The sequence below is a fragment of the Schistocerca cancellata genome, chromosome 9 (assembly GCF_023864275.1).
Source record: "Schistocerca cancellata isolate TAMUIC-IGC-003103 chromosome 9, iqSchCanc2.1, whole genome shotgun sequence".
NCBI lineage: Eukaryota > Metazoa > Arthropoda > Insecta > Orthoptera > Acrididae > Schistocerca > Schistocerca cancellata.
The window spans coordinates 461,788,401-461,810,661 of NC_064634.1; the positions used below are offsets into that span (position 1 = coordinate 461,788,401).

Genomic DNA, 22,261 nt, shown 5'->3' on the forward strand with positions numbered 1-22,261 from the left:
ACGTAATTCCCCTCAGGGTCAAACTGTGCTGCTCCTCGGCTACCAATACTGTCATACAACATCATGGCAGTTGAGTTTCCAAGACGACATTCACGACTTCCCTCTGCTGTTAGCGAGGTGGGACACAAGTCAAAATCATATTGTACATCGGCTTGTGATAAACACTATTATTTTTATGGATGTTAAATTCACATAAGCTACTTGGCATATACTGGGAAATACAACAAAAGTAAATTGCATTTCTGCCACAAAATTAAACTGTTTTTATACCAATTAAAAAATTTATGAGCGATACTTTTTCTTTATGGATTTTATCTTGAAGAGGTGGCATATACAGGGTGGTCCATTGATAGTGACCGGGCCAAATATCTCACGAAATAAGCGTCAAACAAAAAACTGCAAAGAACGAAACTCGTCTGGCTTGAAGGGGGAAACCAGATGGCGCTATGGTTGGCCCGCTAGATGGCGCTGCCATAGGTCAAACGGATATCAACTGCGTTTTTTTAAATAGGAACCCCGATTTTTTATTACATATTGGTGTAGTACGTAAATAAATATGAATGTTTTAGTTGGACCACTTTTTTCGCTTTGTGATAGATGGTGCTGTAATAGTCACAAACGTATAAGTACGTGGTATCACGTAACATTCCGCCAGTGCGGACGGTATTTGCTTCGTGATACATTAGTGTTAAAATGGACCGTTTACCAACTGCGGAAAAGGTCGATATGGTGTTGATGAATGGCTATTGTGATCAAAATGCCCAACGGGCGTGTGCTATGTATCCTGCTCGGTATCCTGGACGACATCATCCAAGTGTCCGGACCGTTCGCCGGATAGTTACGTTATTTAAGGAAACAGGAAGTGCTCAGCAGCATGTGAAACGTCAACCACGACCTGCAACAAATGATGATGCCCAAGTAGGTGTTTTAGCTCCTGTCGCGACTAATTCGCACATCAGTAGCAGACAAATTGCGCGAGAATCGGGAATCTCAAAAACGTCGGTGTTGAGAATGCTATATCAACATCGATTGCACCCGTACCATATTTCTATGCACCAGGAATTTCATGGCGACGACTTTGAACGTCCTGTACAGTTCTGCCACTGGGCACAAGAGAAATTACGGGACGATGACAGATTTTTTGCACGCTTTCTATTTAGCGACGAAGCGTCATTCACCAACAGCGGTAACGTAAACCGGCATAATATGCACTATTGGGCAACGAAAAATCCACTATGGCTGCGACCTTGGCGGGTTAATGTATGGTTCGGCATTATGGGAGGAAGGATAATTGGCGCCCATTTTATCGATGGCGAACTAAATGGCGCAATGTATGCTGATATCCTACGTAATGTTCTACCGATGTCACTACAAGATGTTTCAATGCATGACAGAATGGCGATGTACTTCCAACATGATGAATGTCCGGCACATACCTCGCGTGCGGTTGAAGCGGTATTGAATAGCATATTTCATGACAGGTGGATTAGTCGTCGAAACACCATACCATGGCCCGCACGTTCACCGGATCTGACGTCACCGGATTTCTTTCTGTGGGGAAAGTTGAAGTATATTTGCTATGGTGATCCAGCGACAACGCCTGACAACACGCGTCAGCGCATTGTCAATGCATGTGCGAACATTAAGGAAGGCGAACTGTTCGCTGTTACACATCATTTTGAGCATTTGTTGCATTAATGTGGTATTTACAGGTAATCACGCTGTAACAGCACGTGTTCTCAGAAATGATAAGTTCACAAAGGTACATGTATCACATTAGAACAACCGAAATAAAATGTTCAAACGTACCTACGTTCTGTATTTTCATTTAAAAACCCTACCTGTTACCAACTGTTCGTCTAAAATTGAGACATATGTTTGTGTCTATTACAGCGCCATCTATCCCAAAGCGAAAAAAGTTGTCCAACTAAAACATTCATATTCCTTTACGTACTACACGAATATGTAATAGAAAATGGGGGTTCCTATTTAATAAAACGCAGTTGATATCCATTTGACCTATGGCAGAGCCATCTAGCGGGCCAACCATAGCGCCATCTGGTTTCCCCCTTCAAGCTAGATGAGTTTCGTTCTTTGTAGTTGTTTCTTTTGACGCTTATTTCGTGAGATATTTGGCCCGGTCACGATCAATGGACCACGGCCCAAGTTGTGTACAGGGTCAATCGGGCACCGGCAAGTAGGTAGCAGCTGTACGACGAACCACCATGGAATTCCTCGAATGGGACGGAAATCGGTTTGTACATGTACAGACAAACAAATGATTACAATTTCTGAAAGATCGGATGATTTGGTCAAGAGAAAGAACTTGACAAATTGAGCAAGTCAGTAACGCGCTCCTCCACCCCTGGTTGGCAAGATAACGCCCTCGCGCGCACTGCGAGAGGTTGTGCTGCTTGTTTTCGTGCTTCCCAAATCCTTTCTTGGCGAGCAAAGTCGTCCGATCTCTCCCCAATTGAGAAGGTTTGGAGTATTATGGGCAGGACCGTCCAACCAGCTCGCGATTTTGTCGTTCTAACGCGCCAGTTGGACTGCATTTGGCACGATATCCAACAACTCTATCAATGAATGCCAAGCCGAAGATCTGCTTTCATAAGTGCCAGAGGTGGACCAACACGCTAGTAACTTACTCAACGCTCAGTTTGTGAAACTCTTTCTCTTCGATAAATCATCCAATTTTTCTGAAATTGTAATCATTCGTTTGTCTATACATGTACATCACAACTACCGATTTCCGTCCCATTCGGATGATTTCTTCGTGATACCTTTCTTTTCTTTTATTTTTTCGTAGAACTTACATTGTGAATGACTACCGATTTCAAACCTTCGTTTGCCCAAACAGCCACTGTCCACACAAAGAACAGCATTTGAGATGCAAACATTGGTGACGTGTGTGTGTGTGTGTGTGTGTGTGTGTGTGCTCCTGCGTGGGCTAGAATGAGATGTCGCTTCCGATGAGCGACTGAGCGACATAGAAAACAAGGGCGTAGGAACTCCGCAGCGAACTCTGAAAGCGATGGCTGGTGACTACCCCCACCAGCTAGCCACGGGTCACGGCAGCACGACTGTCCACTTCCACAGCGGAAAGTCCCTCGTTCGCCCACCTACCTGTCAGGACGGAAGGCAAGGCTGCTTGTAGTGAGCAGCACTTCACATCGTGAAGTCTTGAAGGGATGTGTGGGTCACTGTTGGGGGAGCAATGTGACAGAGTATTACGAAGCTCTCGACAAAGAAAGGAAACGTACTTGTTTGAATATGAATTGGAAATGATGCTACAGTTACTGAGCAATTTCTCAATACATTCGCTGACTGACCTGAACTTATTCCCACACCTTATGATCGCTTTCTTCCTTCTTTATTATAAACGTAGAACGTAAATTGTGGCATGTTGCCGATCATTTCATTTCTCAAAAAGGAGGAGAAAATGTTGGATTTAGAGGATAGTGTACATAGGAAAACATGGTGTTTCCTGGTTGGTGCTTCAGTCTGGTAAGCGGTTTTAGAATCACATAAAGGAAGGCGCAATACAGACCGCCATAAGCAGTTTCTGGCATTTTATACTGTTTTTTGCGTTGTGAGACATGAGGTTGTGTTTTGTGCAGCGTATGTAAATATTAAGAGCTTACATATTTAAGTGCCATTCAATACATAAAAACTGTCTGAAGGAAATTGCTACTTCTACAGTTATAGGGCTTTATGGTGAGTAAAATTCTGTTCAAAATTAGTTACTTAACTTGTGGATAGTTAAACCATATTTTGCCATTCGTGCACCATCTAGTACCTTGTAACTAAAGGTCTTTTCTACGAGTGAATACGTGATATTTGCAAATGAACTGTGTTTCTACAATGTCTTAACGATTTCACCTGCCTTGCAAATGAAAATTTTTATTAATTGTCAATAGCTTCTGTTCCAAAATGTTAACTTGTAACTGGTTTTTGAGAACAATTCTTCTTAGTTTGATTTCACTTACTGACTTTGGTTTGTAGTAAAAAAAATACAGTATGGGCAAGAGTTTCTCGACTGCAACTGTTTTAAATCTGAATAGAATATTTGTTCCTGTGTACATGACCATGTTGTACTTCGGAACAGTTTCTCACATTTTGAAAAGAACCTTACTATACCGGAATAATTTTTGCATTTTGAGAAAAAGACTTCAGCACACATAAAGGGGACGCTAAGAATTGTGTGACATAAATGAAAGGACGATGTCTATTTAAATTTCGTGTCAGTCGTATAAGAGCGGCGCTAGTACCTCCACCATGACGATGCAAATCAGGTTTCTTTCGTATACAAGGGTTAGTTGCTTTTGAGATTGGACGTGGTGAGTTGATGTTAGTCAAGAACGCCCTTAAGGCGAAGTAAGACACCATTATCAATACCTCACTGTGTTTGAAAGAGGCCGTGTAATAAGACTACGATAAGCTGGATGTTTCCTCCGCGATACTGCAGAAAGACGTAGTAGGAGTGTAGCCATTCTATGTGATTGCTGGCAGCAGTGGTCACGAGAATGTACGGTCACAAGAAGACTGGACTCGGATGGCCATGTGGCAATGTAGAGAGGGAAGACCATCGTATTCGGTGTACGACCCTGGCGCATCGTACTGCATCTGCAGCACCAATTTGAGCACCACTTAGCATCACAGTGACACAAAGAACTGTTACGAATCGGTTACTTCATGGCCAGCTCCGACCCAGAGCCGCTGCAGCATGCAATCCACTCACCCCAAACTACCACCATTTCCGACTTACTGGTGTCAAGCAACAGCACTCTGGACGGAAGAATGGAGGTGTGTTATGTCTTCTGACGAAAGCTGGTTACGAATCGGTGCCAGTGATGGCCAAGTATAGGTCAGAATCACTGTCGCGGTTGTCTCTCGCACCCTGCCTGCAAATTTGCACGTCAGTCAGGTGATACCACCGGATGTGCGGTCATTCATGAACAGCATTCCAGGATGTGTTTTCCAACACGACAACGCTCTTCCACATACCGTTGTTATAACCCAATTTGCTCTACAGAGTGTCAATATGACGCCTTTGCCTGCTCTATCACCAGATCTCCTCCCAGTCGAGCACATATGGGGTCTCGTCAGACGGCAACTCCAGCGTCATCTACAAACAGCATTAACCATTGATGTGTTGACCGACCAAGTGCAAAAGACATGGAACTGCATCCCATAATCTACCATCCGGCACATGCACCCACGTTTGCTTGCACTCAACATTCTGGCGGTGACACGGCTTGTTAATGTATCAGCACTTCACATTCGCAGTGGCTTATCTTGCACTTATATTAACCTGTGATCTCGCAGTATTAATCACTTATTACAGTGTGTTGACGATTTTAAACGGTCTAACTACAATTGACTGAAACACAGTTTTCGTGCCGTGTGTGTTTTGCCTTTATTCTTTTCAGTGCACCCTCAGTGGCCTGCAATATGTACATATTTGTACAATTTAGTTTGCGTTTTGGAACCATGTATATATAGGTTATAAACAATTCTAGTGGTTAGTTTTTCTACGATGTACTATTCTTCTAAATTCTACTTACAGGTTCCTTGGATGATAAAATTTTTGAAAACATTGAGCAGTTATTCCAGCGTCGAGGGTCGGCACAACTTGCACCACCAGTCCACCCACCGTTCTAGAGGCTGAAGATGGTTGTTAAATAGAATCGAAACCGCTCACTCCAATAAAAATAAAAGTTGCGATCAAGACCGTTTTTAATCTTTAAATCTTTGGATGATGTTCTACGTGTTGTATTTTTGTTCCATTTTTGCCATTATTCTTCTTCTTATAATTACCATTTGAATTTTTGTTTTCCAAACTTCACAGCACTAGGAACTAAACATTTGTTTTGATACTATGTTTTGGTTTGTGTTACCGGCTGCCATATGTTATTGGCAAAGATAGAAGTCACTGCCAACTTTCGAGTGTAATTTTTGGGATATCTGTGATTTGTTTGTGTGGAATGTATATGTGAATGTGAGGGATAAATTCCGAGGATCAAGAATACATATAACTGTATGTGAAACTTGTGATTCAATATAGATAAGCATGACATGTAGGAATTTTAATGCACATTACAAAAAACAATCAGGTGTTTGCACAGCACTTGAAATGCCGTAACCACCATCCTACAAACATTGAAAAAGATATGAAAATAATCAGAATAAACATCAATGACAAATATCTTATACCAATGCAAAAAAAACTTCGACATCCAGGAAGCTACTGCTGAAGACAAACAACTCATAAGTGAGCAAACACACATCAGTACAGAGACCCTACTACACTTAATAAAAGAAATGATAAGATAAAAATCATCCCACTTGCACATGCAGTCACATTAAAACAAAAACATAACTTCCTCTCTCTCTCTCTATCTCTCTCTCTCTCTCTCTCTCTCCCCCTGCCTTCTGATCACACACACACAGAAGCAAGCACGCACAACAAAGAAATCGTACCAAAACAAATACGATTTCATACACACGCAAAAAGTATTACATACGTAAATCAAATAGAAAAAATATGTACATATTCCAGGCCACTGATGATGCCTTGCAAAGAATAAAGGTGACGCGAATATCACGAAAATTGTGTTTCATTCAGTTGCAGTTAGACGGTCCAAAAGTAAAAATTATGAACATACCGTAATATTACATGCAACTGAGGACAACAAGCTACAAAATTTGAAGATGTTAATCATTTATGTATATTACGTCAACGCAAGAATTTTCGTTATTCTATAGTAATTACATTTGGGTGCTGCGATTTTTTTCCGTCAATGTAATTAAGGATGTCGCGTCATGTGAGCCGTAAATATGCACGGAATTTTTTAAACGGTTGTCAGAGTAAAGCTCGTCACAAAAGAAATTCAAGAACCCAAAAAGGTAATTACCGAGCGAATGCGGGAGTTACAGCAACGTCGCAAAGAAATGAAGAAATGTCGCAGAGCGATAACGTGACCGGCCCGCCGGGCTTATAACGGCCAGCGACAATCCAAACTGCTACGTACCCTGTAACCACTGAACAGAGCTACAAAAAGGAAGGAAAAAATTTCAGACGTTTATATCTTCCCAGTTACAAAAGGTAGCACCATAATTCCAGACAACAGTTTAAAATGTGGACAATCCGGGTACGAGTTCCAATCACGGCGGCATTGGTGCTGTCGCTTTCTTCTTCATGGAGAAAACTATGACAGGACTAACCTATGAAGACATACTTCAAAACTGGTTATTTACTCAACTTGAAGATGATTCAGATGACTTGATGTTCATACAAGATTGTATCCCGCCTCATTTCTCTAAGCGCTCCGACGTTACCTAAGTGACACTATTCCAGGACGTCGGATTGGAAGAGGAGGAGCAGGAGATGAACTTACCGCCGGTGGCCTCCGGTATCTCCAGATCTCAGACCTCGTGACTTTTATCTGTGGGGTTGTGTAAAAGACCGCGCTTGTACCCCCCAATGCCTGGCCCTCTTCAAAGTGTGCGACATCGCATTGTTGAGGCTGTGAATTCGACAACGGGAGACTAGCTGCTTCGCGTGTGGCATGAAATGACCGCCGGTTTGATATACACTCCTGGAAATGGAAAAAAGAACACATTGACACTGGTGTGTCAGACCCACCATACTTGCTCCGGACACTGCGAGAGGGCTGTACAAGCAATGATCACACGCACGGCACAGCGGACACACCAGGAACCGCGGTGTTGGCCGTCGAATGGCGCTAGCTGCGCAGCATTTGTGCACCGCCGCCGTCAGTGTCAGCCAGTTTGCCGTGGCATACGGAGCTCCATCGCAGTCTTTAACACTGGTAGCATCCCGCGACAGCGTGAACGTGAACCGTATGTGCAGTTGACGGACTTTGAGCGAGGGCGTATAGTGGGCATGCGGGAGGCCGGGTGGACGTACCGCCGAATTGCTCAACACGTGGGGCGTGAGGTCTCCACAGTACATCGATGTTGTCGCCAGTGGTCGGCGGAAGGTGCACGTGCCCGTCGACCTGGGACCGCACCGCAGCGACACACGGATGCACGCCAAGACCGTAGGATCCTACGCAGTGCCGTAGGGGACCGCACCGCCACTTCCCAGCAAATTAGGGACACTGTTGCTCCTGGGGTATCGGCGAGGACCATTCGCAACCGTCTCCATGAAGCTGGGCTACGGTCCCGCACACCGTTAGGCCGTCTTCCGCTCACGCCCCAACATCGTGCAGCCCGCCTCCAGTGGTGTCGCGACAGCCGTGAATGGAGGGACGAATGGAGACGTGTCGTCTTCAGCGATGAGAGTCGCTTCTGCCTTGGTGCCAATGATGGTCGTATGCGTGTTTGGCGCCGTGCAGGTGAGCGCCACAATCAGGACTGCATACGACCGAGGCACACAGGGCCAACACCCGGCATCATGGTGTGGGGAGCGATCTCCTACACTGGCCGTACACCACTGGTGATCGTCGAGGGGACACTGAATAGTGCACGGTACATCCAAACCGTCATCGAACCCATCGTTCTACCATTCCTAGACCGGCAAGGGAACTTGCTGTTCCAACAGGACAATGCACGTCCGCATGTATCCCGTGCCACCCAACGTGCTCTAGAAGGTGTAAGTCAACTACCCTGGCCAGCAAGATCTCCGGATCTGTCCCCCATTGAGCATGTTTGGGACTGGATGAAGCGTCGTCTCACGCGGTCTGCACGTCCAGCACGAACGCTGGTCCAACTGAGGCGCCAGGTGGAAATGGCATGGCAAGCCGTTCCACAGGACTACATCCAGCATCTCTACAATCGTCTCCATGGGAGAATAGCAGCCTGCATTGCTGCGAAAGGTGGATATACACTGTACTAGTGCCGACATTGTGCATGCTCTGTTGCCTGTGTCTATGTGCCTGTGGTTCTGTCAGTGTGATCATGTGATGTATCTGACCCCAGGAATGTGTCAATAAAGTTTCCCCTTCCTGGGACAATGAATTCACTGTGTTCTTATTTCAATTTCCAGGAGTGTATGTCGAGTAACACATGATGTTCACATCGAACGGATAGAAATTTAAACTTTTCTCTTTCCAGAAATGTTGGAATTGTGTTTGTCTTTCGTAGTTTCGAAGCAATGTTTGAAATCTGCCCCTACTTTCTGAATATCCTTGTATTAAGGATAATCGTAATAAACTTACAAATTAACAAGAAACACTTGTTACGATTTCACCTGAAAGTTTCACAAAAAATCTATGGCACGAGCCAAAATCACGGGCCCAAAATCCACACACAGAATTCTTTCAGGTATTGCAATGGGGTTGCTGTTACCGTTATTTGAACACAAGCATTAGTTACAAGGTGTGTACAGATTACGAGTTTTCTTTCCAATAAAAGGTTGTGGCCGGCAGGGACTACGCGAGAGATTAACTGTGTAAAATGCTGCAGGTATAGGGTGGCCCACATAAAACCGGTACGCATCACATACCGGATAACCATCTGTAGTCGAACTGCTTGTGAAGCAGCCACGCTGTCTCGAAAGACGGCTACACTGCATTCTGTCGAAAAGTTGAGTGCCGCCGTGTGTTCGTGCCCCAGTTGTTGTGATAAGCTCGTATTGTTGAACTAGTACAAAAATAAGGCAAGTCGCATTAGAAAAGCGAATTGATATTGTGGACCGTTACATAAAGGTAGGCTTCATCGAGGAATGTGGAGAAATGTTTCAAGTAAAGTATCCTGGTAGGAAACTTCCCACGACCAGCGCTACTCGAGATCTATGCAAGATGTAGGAGGGGGGGGGGGGCTTTAGGACCCGACCAGAGTGTGCAGAAGAGTAGCCGACCGACAGTAAGTACCCCTAAGTACCCTTGGAACTACAGACAGAATTCGCGTGGGCGTTAGGAGACGTACTCGCAAGTCGGCAAGGAGGTCACAGCAGCAGATTGGTGTATCCTGTACATGATGTCATCGTGTATTAAAACACATAAAATTAAAGCCTATCCTGTAAGTATTGTGAAACAAGTGAAATTTGAGGATCAGGAAAAAAAAGAGTTCATTATTGTAACTGGCTGTTAACGTCAGTTACTAGCGGTTACTTGGACCCCTCGCAGTACTACACTACTGGCCATTAAAATTGCTACACCACGAAGATGACGTGCTACAGACGCGAAATTTAACAGACAGGAAGAGGATGCTGAGATATTCAAATCATTAGCTTTTCAGAGCATTCACACAAGGGTGGCGCCGGTGGCGACACCTACAACGTGCTGACATGAGGAAAGTTTCCAACCGATTTCTCATACACAAACAGCAGTTGACCGGAGTTACCTTGTGAAACGTTGTTTTGATGCCTCGTTTAAGGAGGAGAAATGCGTACCATCACGATTCGGACTTTGATAAAAGTCGGATTGTAGCCTATCGCGATTTCGGTTTATCGTATCGCGACATTGCTGCTCGCGTTGGTCAAGATCCAATGACTTAGCAGAATATGGACTCGGTGCGTTCAGGAGGGTAACACGGAACGCCGTACTGGATCCCAACGGCCTCGTATCACTAGCAGTCGAGATGACAGTCATCTTATCCGCATGGCTGTAAAGAATCGTGCAGCCACGTCTCGATCCCTGAGTCAACAGATGGGGACGTTTGCAAGGCAACAACCATCTGCACGAACAGTTAGACGACGTTGGCAGCAGCATGGACTACCAGCTCGGAGACCATGGGTGCGGCTACCCTTGACGCTGCATCACAGACAGGAGCGCCTGCGATGGTGTACTCAACGACGAACCTGGTTGCACGAATGGCAAAACGTCATTTTTTCGGATGAATCCAGGTCCTGTTTACAGCATCATGACTGTCGCATTAGTGTTTGGCGACATCTCGGTGAACGGACATTGGAAGCGTGTATTTGTCATCGCCATACTGGCATATCACCCGGCGTGATGGTATGGGGAGCCACTGGGTACACGTCTCGGCCTCCTCTTGTTCGCACTGACGGCACTTCGAACACTGGACGTGACATTTCAGATGTGTTACGACCCGTAACTCTGCCCTTCATTCGATCCCTGCGAAATCCTACATTTCAGCAGGATAATATACGACCGCATGTTGCAGGTCCTTTACGGGCCTTTCTGGATACAGAAAATGTTCTACTGATGCCCTGGCCAGGACATTCTCCAGATCTCTCACCAACTGAAAACGTCTTGTCAATGGTGGCCGAGCAACTGGCTCGTCACAATACGCCAGTCACTACTCTTGTTGAACTGTGGTATCGTGTTGAAGCTGCATGAGCAGCTGTACCTGTGCACGCCATCCTAGCTCTGTTTGACATAATGCCAAGGCGTATCAAGGCCGTTATTACGGCCAGAGGTGGTCGTTCTGGGTACTGATTTCTCAGGATCTATGCACCCAAATTGCGTGAAAATGTAATGAATGTCAGTTGTAGTATAATATATTTGTCCAATGAATACCCGTTTATCATCTGCATTTCTTCTTGGTGTAGCAATTTTAATGGCCAATAGTGTAACTTTCCCCACCAGTGTGCGGAGGACGATCAGCCAGCTGGTCCCTGAATATCTCGCCGTGAAGGAGTGAGGACGTCCACCCCCAACACTCGCACCCCGTGGCGATGCCACCCGGGCACACCACCTACCTGCACTCGCATGTCTGCAGTCATCCATTTTGTCTGAGACTGCCACTCGTATGGGCGTGCTTTGCCTGGGCCACAGGAACGTAGCACGCCCATCCCTCCCATCGTCCGAAGCCACAACATCCTGTCTTGCAAACACTGCTCCTATTTCTTCAGTAGTGCCGCAACGTTAAAAATAAGCGAGGAAAATCAAAATTGGAGGGAGAGAAGGTAGGCAGCCCCGCTAAATTACCTTGAAGATAGTCCTGCGAATCGGAATTCATCTACGTGTATGCGAGTTGAGTTGTATCTGTGCTAGGCAGACTTTTAGTCAATGTGTTCATCATCGACGCTCTTTTATACTAGTGGAACTCGCAAAGGGTGAGGTACAATACTGAAAATGTTACGATATTGTATGCGAAGATGTTGAACCTTGACGATAGCGTACCTAGCGACACATAATGTTTCCGTGTTTCAATCTAGTGACCAGTATTAGAATAACAATGAGGAATGCAAATAAGCAGCTTCCGGAATTTCCTAACGTTTTTGTTCTTGTCAGACTTGAGGTTGTCTTTTGTGCAGCACATGTAAATATTTTTAGTTTCACAGATTTATGTTGTATAAAGATAAGATCGCTTTAGCTATAACTCTTTATTTACGGGCATGACCAATGTCGCAGAATTTAGGTGTTCCGATCGAGAAAAGAGAACGGGATTTTTGTGTTAGCAGAAGAGCCAACACCGCGTTACGAGTGGAGGCCGAAATGCACGCGTTTTAGCTCACGCAGGCTGGCGTGAGGAGGGAAGAACTATACTGACGTGAGGTCTGGAACATGACAAGGAATGAGAATTCAGAAAGCGGACGTAATTAGTTTGATACTTAACTTTAATCCATTAATGATGAAGGTCGCTCTTGACGGTACATGATTCACAATATTATCTGTTCAGAATACATTCTTGAAAATAGTAATTATAGTAACTGAATATGGCGCCTTGCTAGGTCGTAGCAAATGACGTAGCTGAAGGCTATGGTAAACTGTCGTCTCTGCAAATGAGAGCATATGTAGACAGTGAACCAACGCTAGCAAAGTCGGCTGTACAACTGGGGCGAGTGCTAGAGAGTCTCTCTAGACTGGACCTGCCGTGTGGCGGCGCTCGGTCTGCAATCACTGATAGTTGCGACACGCGGGTCTGCCGTATACTAACGGACCGCCGCCGATTTAAAGGCTACCACCTAGCAAGTGTGGTGTCTGGCGGTGACACCACAGGGATTACCCACGGCCCATCGTCATAAACCTTTAGCTAGGTAGCGGACGTCAGACATAACATGACATAGAACGCTCCCTTGATACCGTGAGCCTCTATGTTATTTTACGTCTGAGGTCCGCAAACTAGCGGAAAATTGCTGCCAATGAAACCTGGGTCATCCCATTCCTTTTTCTCGATCGGAACATGATTTCATTGCTAAAATGCTGCGAAACAAGTCCCGCCTATAAAAAAAGAACTTACAAGTAAAGTGATCCTATCTTCTCAGAGTGAGATTTCCAGGCTCCGGCTGCCCTGACAAAAGTCTGCTGCGTATAAATTTAAGTGTTTTGTAATATATTAAAGCTATTTTGAAGATGTTAATTCTTCAGCTACAGAATTTTATGGTGAGAAAAATTCTAGAAAGCCGGACGTACCGTCTCGCGGCGACAGATGAGAACAGGCAACGCGGCCAGCAACATTATCGATTGTCTCGTTGGGATCCACAATGCCGCTTGGGTTTACCGACCCCCAGGTCTTTGACCACTGCACACTCAGCGGTCAGTGTTACGGTGACACTTCCGTGTGGGTGTTTTCAGGAGCGCATTCCGCACTTTAGAACATGTTTTTTGCTCGAGTATCATGTCGTTTTTGGGAACCCAGAATCTACTATGTAGGATTCAACATGGATTCCGGAAACAGCGATCCTGTGAGACCCAACTCGCTTTATTTGTTCATGAGACCCAGAAAATATTAGATACAGGCTCCCAGGTAGATGCTATTTTCCTTGACTTCCGGAAGGCGTTCGATACAGTTCCGCACTGTCGCCTGATAAACAATGTAAGAGCCTACGGAATATCAGACCAGCTGTGTGGCTGGATTGAAGAGTTTTTAGCAAACAGAACACAGCATCTTGTTATCAATGGAGAGACGTCTACAGACGTTAAAGTAACTTCTGGCGTGCCACAGGGGAGTGTTATGGGACCACTGCTTTTCACAATATATATAAATGACCTAGTAGATAGAGTCGGAAGTTCCATGCGGCTTTTCGCGGATGATGCTGTAATATACAGAGAAGTTGCAGCATTAGAAAATTGTAGCGAAATGCAGGAAGATTTGCAGCGGATAGGCACTTGGTGCAGGGAGTGGCAACTGACCCTTAACATAGACAAATGTAATGTATTGCGAATACATAGAAAGAAGGATCCTTTATTGTATGATTATATGATAGCAGAACAAACATGGTAGCAGTTACTTCTGTAAAATGTCTGGGAGTATGCGTGCGGAACGATCTGAAGTGGAATGATCATATAAAATTAATTGTTGGTAAGGCGGGTACCAGGTTGAGATTCATTGGGAGAGTCCTTAGAAAATGTAGTCCATCAACAAAAGAGGTGGCTTAAAAAACACTCGTTCGACCTATACTTGAGTATTGCGCATCAGTGTGGGATCCGTACCAGATCGGGTTGACGGAGGGGATAGAGAAGATCCAAAGAAGAGCGGCGCGTTTCGTCACAGGGTTATTTGGTAACCGTGATAGCGTTACGGAGATGCTTAACAAACTCAAGTGGCAGACTCTGCAAGAGAGGCGCTCTGCATCGCGGTGTAGCTTGCTCGCCAGGTTTCGAGAGGGTGCGTTTCTGGATGAGGTATCGAATATATTGCTTCCCCCTACTTATACCTCCCGAGGAGATCACGAATGTAAAATTAGAGAGATTAGAGCGCGCACGGAGGCTTTCAGACAGTCGTTCTTCCCGCGAACCATACGCTACTGGAACAGGAAAGGGAGGTAATGACAATGGCACGTAAAGTGCCCTCCGCCACACACCGTTGGGTGGCTTGCGGAGTATAAATGTAGATGTAGATGTAGAGTTCATTTTTATGGACGACAATGCGTGGCCGCAGTGAACTGCGTAGGTGGTGGAACTCTTGGAACGAGAGGGTATACGGCGAATGGATTGGCCTGCGCATTCCACCGACTTACGTTCCATCGAGCACGTGTGGGATGTGTTGCAGCGACGTATATCATCACATTAAATGAATTCGCAATTGCGAACAAGGACAACCATCAGATGTACAATATAATGACGACAGTGAAAATTTGTACGGACCGCGACGCGAACCGGGATTTCTCGTTTATCGCGAGCGGTCGCCTTACCTTCTGGCTATCCGTGCACGACTCACGGCCAGACCCAAACTTCCATATGTCGTCAGCCATGCAGTTACGACCTATAGTCGTACATCCATTACGTACAAGGGTCACTCCGAAAGAAATGCACACTACTTTTGTAAAAATACAGTTTTCATTCTGCATGTGTGAAAGTTTCACAGTGCGTAGATACATCCTTCCCGCTTGTTTTCAAACTTAGTTCAACCTGTTCCCGTGAGTGGCGCCGTCCACAGCGTGCCTTCAAGATGGCTGCTACACTTGACGTTCGTCAGAAGCAACGTGCTGTCATAGAAGTCCTGTGCTGCGAAAACGAGACGGTGGGAAACATCCACAAGAGGTTGAAATAGGTGTATGGAGATGCTGCTGTCGATCGCAGTACAGTTAGTCGGTGGGCAAGCAGGTTACGTGATGAAAGCGGGCACGGCAATATTGAGGATTGTCCTCGCAGCGGCAGGCCTCGTACTGCACGCACTTCAGACAATGTGCAGAGAGTTAACGAATTGGTGACTGCTGACAGACGCATCACAGTGAACGAATTGTCACACTACGTTGGGATAGGGGAAGGAAGTGTTTGCAGAATAATGGAAGTGTTGGCGTTAAAAAAGGTTCGAGCCAGATGGGTTCCCAAGATGTTGACAGTGGCTCACAAAGAAACAAGAAAAACGGTATGCAGCGAACTTTTGGAACAGTACGAGAATGGTGGAGATGAATTTCTTGGAAGAATTGTGACAAGTGATGAAACATGCTTCCGTCATTTTTCACCAGACACGAAGAGGCAATCAATGGAGTGGCACCGTGCAAATTCACCAAATAAAAAAAAATCAAAACCACACCTTCTGCTGGAAAAGTTATGGCTACGGTGTTTTTCGATTCCGAAGGACTCTCGCTTGTGGACATCGTGCCAAGTGAAACCACCATAAATTCTGATCCATATGTGACAAAACTGATGAAACTTCAAGCTCGACTGAGTCGTGTTCGACCACATCGGCAAAATCAGGATGTTTTGTACTGCACGACAATGTACGGCCACATGTCGGTCAAAAAACCATGGAAGCGATCACAAAACTTGGATGGACAACACTGAAACACCCGCCTTACAGTCCTGACCTGGCTCCATGTGACTATCATCTCTTTAGGAAACTGAAAGACTCTCTTCGTGGAACAAGGTTTGAAGATGATGACTCCCTTGTGCACGCTGCCAAACAGTGGCTCCAACAGGTTGATCCAGAATTTTACCGTGCGGGTATACAGGCGCTTGTTCCAAGATGGCGTAAGGCAGTTGAGGGGGGTGAAAATTATGTGTAAAAATGAAAATATTGTTCCTAAAGTATGTATCTACACACTGTAAAACTTTCAAACATGTAGAATAAAAGATGGATTTAAAAAAAAGTAGTGTGCATTTCTTTTGGAGTGACCCTCGTATATTCCCCTACAGGTCAGACGTTGTACTTGAAAGCCGCTTGCTCGTTATCGGCAGGTAAATACGATATTGCAGTGCCTGTGTTATTCTGATTACGATGCAAAGTTCGTTTGGACATTGATTCGTCTACAGTCGTCTACAGCTAACGGTCGTCCTTATTCGCAACTGCGAATTTATTTATTTCATAACTGCTGTAGCCGTCGTAGTGTCCGATCCTTTTGGACATGCTTTCCATCGTAACCAGAATAACACATGCACAGCAATCTCGTGTTTGATCACGTCCTCACGCACCAACGCCCACCCGTCAGTCGTGAGCCACGCCGGTAGAGGAGTGGGGAGCCCTGCCACGTAATTCCTTGCCAGCCTCGTTGCCAGCATGGGAGCACGTTCCAGAGTCTCACCTCTTAAGATCCAAAGGCCCATCACAAATTTACTGACTTCAGTGTAGATATTGTCTTTGAGTAAGTGTGTCAGCTGTTCTACACTCCTGGAAATGGAAAAAAGAACACATTGACACCGGTGTGTCAGACCCACCATACTTGCTCCGGACACTGCGAGAGGGCTGTACAAGCAATGATCACACGCACGGCACAGCGGACACACCAGGAACCGCGGTGTTGGCCGTCGAATGGCGCTAGCTGCGCAGCATTTGTGCACCGCCGCCGTCAGTGTCAGCCAGTTTGCCGTGGCATACGGAGCTCCATCGCAGTCTTTAACACTGGTAGCATGCCGCGACAGCGTGGACGTGAACCGTATGTGCAGTTGACGGACAGCGAGGGCGTATAGTGGGCATGCGGGAGGCCGGGTGGACGTACCGCCGAATTGCTCAACACGTGGGGCGTGAGGTCTCCACAGTACATCGATGTTGTCGCCAGTGGTCGGCGGAAGGTGCACGTGCCCGTCGACCTGGGACCGGACCGCAGCGACGCACGGATGCACGCCAAGACCGTAGGATCCTACGCAGTGCCGTAGGGGACCGCACCGCCACTTCCCAGCAAATTAGGGACACTGTTGCTCCTGGGGTATCGGCGAGGACCATTCGCAACCGTCTCCATGAAGCTGGGCTACGGTCCCGCACACCGTTAGGCCGTCTTCCTCTCACGCCCCAACATCGTGCAGCCCGCCTCCAGTGGTGTCGCGACAGGCGTGAATGGAGGGACGAATGGAGACGTGTCGTCTTCAGCGATGAGAGTCGCTTCTGCCTTGGTGCCAATGATGGTCGCATGCGTGTTTGGCGCCGTGCAGGTGAGCGCCACAATCAGGACTGCATACGACCGAGGCACACAGGGCCAACACTCGGCATCATGGTGTGGGGAGCGATCTCCTACACTGGCCGTACACCACTGGTGATCGTCGAGGGGACGCTGAATAGTGCACGGTACATCCAAACCGTCATCGAACCCATCGTTCTACCATTCCTAGACCGGCAAGGGAACTTGCTGTTCCAACAGGACAATGCACGTCCGCATGTATCCCGTGCCACCCAACGTGCTCTAGAAGGTGTAAGTCAACTACCCTGGCCAGCAAGATCTCTGGACCTGTCCCCCATTGAGCATGTTTGGGACTGGATGAAGCGTCGTCTCACGCGGTCTGCACGTCCAGCACGAACGCTGGTCCAACTGAGGCGCCAGGTGGAAATGGCATGGCAAGCCGTTCCACAGGACTACATCCAGCATCTCTACGATCGTCTCCATGGGAGAATAGCAGCCTGCATTGCTGCGAAAGGTGGATATACACTGTACTAGTGCCGACATTGTGCATGCTCTGTTGCCTGTGTCTATGTGCCTGTGGTTCTGTCAGTGTGATCATGTGATGTATCTGACCCCAGGAATGTGTCAATAAAGTTTTCTCTTCCTGGGACAATGAATTCACGGTGTTCTTATTTCAATTTCCAGGAGTGTAGTTCCAAGTTTCTTCGAGCTGTGTTGCTTGGCAGCGAGACATCCTGCGAAAGTTACTTTCGTCCTTACGTTTTGCACGCCTGTGCACAATTTTCAATTTGTGAATACAAATAGTTACTGTAGCATCGAATACGTAGGTAAAGCATGTGATTCTGAGATCGTCATAGAGCCATCATCTTCACTGCAAGGACTGTGTCCACTTCCTGAGCCCTCAGACGACACGCCACAAGTATTTAGAGATTCCTTTTCGAACGGGAAGCTCTGTTACTTTCTTCTTTTCCTTCTACAAGTAGCGTATATTTCTGTCATGCTATCCAACTTGATTTGTCGGTTACCAACATCTGCTCTCCGCATTAGACCGATGTGGGATAACAAAACTTGCGTAGCGTGACATCTTTTGGAGATCGAAGGTAACTACTTAGAGGATAGATGGGAGAAGTAAGGAAGTATTTTGTAGCCATTTCGGGCCAAAAACTCATACGAAAAGTTAATCCACACGAAATAAGCAGATAAAAAAGACTGATACGAAAGGCACTGGTAATATAAAGCAATTTTGTTTAGTGGCTGAAAGTATCTGTTGGGAAGTACTTTTTCATTTGAAGCTATTGGTTAGCTGCAGGTGAGCTACACTTGGATCAAATGCACAAATGCTTACTGGGTTATTTTATTTCGTCTCATCTGCAATGTAGACTTCCTATCAAACGTCAGTCCATTTGCATAATGAGCAATACACGTCATTTTATGACGAACTTGGCAACTTGAATCTTTTAAGTACATTAACAACTTTTATTCAATGAGATTGTCTGCTCTTATTATCCACGTCATCTTTCTTTGGAACACCCAGACTCAACAACTGCTTTATACATGGCCGTGCCAATAATATTTACATCGTGAAGTCAAGTACCACGAAATTTATTTGGAGCATCCGTCGCAAGCCTGACCAGATTTGGATACAGAGTGTTTCTACGAGTGTAATGTCTCACAACGGAGAAGTCGGTGATCCAAGACGTACTGAAAGCCTTTTGGAAATTTAAAAATATACCATCAATTTGACATACGCTGTCGATAGCACTCTTGAATAAAGAACTAGTTGAGTTTCACAAGAGTGGTATTTTCTGAATCCCTGCTGACTATTTGACAATAAATCGTTTTCTTCGAGATAATTCATAATGTTTGAACACAGCTTATGTTCCAAAATCCTACTGCAGATCGAGGTTAGCGATATTGGTCTGTAATTCAGAGGATTACACCTTTTCCTTTTTAGGGTATTGGTGTGCCTTATGCAGCTCCCCAGGCTTTAGGTACGGATCACTCGACGAGGGAGCGGTAATGTATGATTGCTAAGTATCAGCATACTGTGAAAGTAACCTCACTGGTATACAATGTTGACCTTTATTAAGTGATTTAAGCTGGTTAGGTACACCGAGGATTCCCATATTCATGTTGGCAGTTATTCTAGATTCGATTTCTGGAATATTTAATTCGTCTTCTTGGCTAAGGAATTGAGTATTGCTCAAATTAAATACCTCAAACATTTCGCGGCCCTGTCAGCAACTGTGTAAAGATTAATTTTAATTTTAATAATTAACAGACTCAGTTGCACCGTTTACCTAGAATTTACCTAGGTTTCAGTCGGCATAACGCAACCTTCTTCAGAATAACAGCTACTACCGTTTGTCCATATTGGACATCGTCAAGCTAAACCTACAAATCCATAAATTATGGTCAGACTATAAAAGTTATCTGGAACTGCCTCGGCCCCACTTCGCGACCGCGACTGTTCCAGTACAGCACCCGTGGCTGCCGCATCGCGGCTTTAGCTTGACGACAGCCACTATGGACAAACGGTAGTTACTGTTATTCTGAAGAAGGTTGGGTTATCCCGACTGAAACCTAGGTAAATTCTAGGTAAACGGTGCAACTGAGGCTGTTAGTTATTAAAATTAAAATTAATATTGCTCAACTGTCTGGAGCCTCTATCGGACTACATTAACAGAAGTGTTAGAGAAGATCCAACTATGAGCGGCGCGTGTGGTCACTGGAGCACTTGCTATGTTTGAGAGGCCGGCCGCTGTGGCCGAGCGGTTCTAGGCACTTCAGCACGAAACCTCGCTGCTGCTGCTGTCGCAGGTTCGAATCCTGCCTCGGGCATGGATGTGTGTGGTGTCCTTAGGTTAGTTAGGTTTAAGTAGTTCTAAGTCTAGGGGACTGATGACCTAAAATGGTAAGTCCCATAGTGCTTAGAGCCATTTGAACCATTTTCATTATGTTTGAGAGTCTCGCCGAAATGCGCAACAGACTCTAGTGGCGGACTTTACAAGAGAGGCTGTGGTGTCACCGCCAGACACCACACTTGCTAGGTGGTAGCTTAAATCGGCCGCGGTCCATTAGTACGTGTCGGACCCGCGTGTCGCCACTGTCAGTACTTGCAGACCTAGCGCCACCACATGGCAGGTCTAGAAAGACGGACTAGCACTCGCCCCAGTTGTACGGACGACATTGCTAGCGACTAGACGTACGAGGCCTTCCTCTCATTTGCCGAGAGACAGTTAGAATAGCCTTCAGCTAAGCACATGACTACGACCTAGCAAGGCGCCATTAGCCTTACCTACTTTGAGAGTTATAGTATAAATGTCTCAAGAAGAACGCTGTATTCATCAGAGAATAAAAGTTAAGTATAAAGCAACTACGTACTTTTCTTGCTACCATTCAACAGTTATCCTGTTTCAGACTTAACGCAGGACGGCGTGAGTTGACGCGTGCCCTATTCGGCCCCTTCATAATAACACTGTGTCGGCACTTCTGTCGACACATAACATTGGCGACGAGTTAAAAAAGGGTTTTGTTCTTTCTAATTGCTTACATTTACTTGTCATGGCTTCGCCACAATCTCCAGATGTACTGTCCGAATTTTATCGCTTGCAGAATCAGCAGACGCAGGCGTTATTGGATGCCCTGGGACAGCTCGTCCAGGGTCAACGTGCGCTGCAAAACGATGCGGCCGCCGCAGCTTCGCCGCTCCCGCAGCCACAACATGCAGTTGCACCGCCGTTTCGCAATTTTGACGCGGCGCAGGAAGCATGGCCGGAGTGGTCCCGACAGTTTGGATTCCATCTCGCCGCCTACAGAATTCAAGGTAACGAGCGGCAGCCTCACTTATTGTCTTGTGTCGGCGTGCGAACGTATCGTGTGATAGTGAAATTGTTTCCCCGACGCGACGTAGCAACTCTGTCCTACGAAGAAATTGTGTCGGCTTTAGATGCCTATTTCAAAGAAACAGTTAATGTGGTTGCAAAACGGTATACGTTCTTTCGTACGAAACGTACGGCCGGTCAAACTAATAGGGAGTGGGTTGCAACTTTGCAAGGCCTTACTAGGGATTGTGAATTTCAGTGTGACTGTGGCCTTCCTTATTCAGATACAATGGTGCGTGATGCAATAGCACAGAACGTTTCTGATGTTCGCATAAGGGAACAGATTTTGAAACTCGTTAATCCCTCCCTTCAACAAGTGATAGACATATTGGATAGGCAAGACACACTTGACTGTGCTCAGGAATCTTTTGAAGCTTCGCCAGCAGTGTGTAACATTAACCGGCCCGCTGGACGCGCTGCGCGGCCCGGTAACCGGCCCTCGCGCACTTCGACGCAGCTGACGCCGCGCTCTAAACCAGGTGTGCCTCGCCAGCCCGCAAATGCAGTGAAATCATGCCCGCGGTGTGCTACTAGACATTCGCGTGAAAATTGCCCGTCACGCCAAGCTATTTGCTTTTACTGTCACAAGAAAGGACATGTTCAAAGTGTTTGCCAGAAAAAGCTCAGATCAGACAATCACAACCGTTCCAGGCCCTTTGCTTCGCGCCGGAATCGAACCACGGACACTCAGGCTCGGGAACCTTCGCCCATGGACATTCACGTA

At 46.1% G+C, this 22,261-nt stretch overlaps 1 protein-coding gene across 1 annotated transcript in view; it reads right to left on the reverse strand.

The window, feature by feature from the left end:
* LOC126101499 (popeye domain-containing protein 3-like) overlaps positions 1-22,261 on the reverse strand; it is a 244,083-nt gene that overhangs the window by 92,621 nt on the left and 129,201 nt on the right. The window lies entirely within an intron of this gene.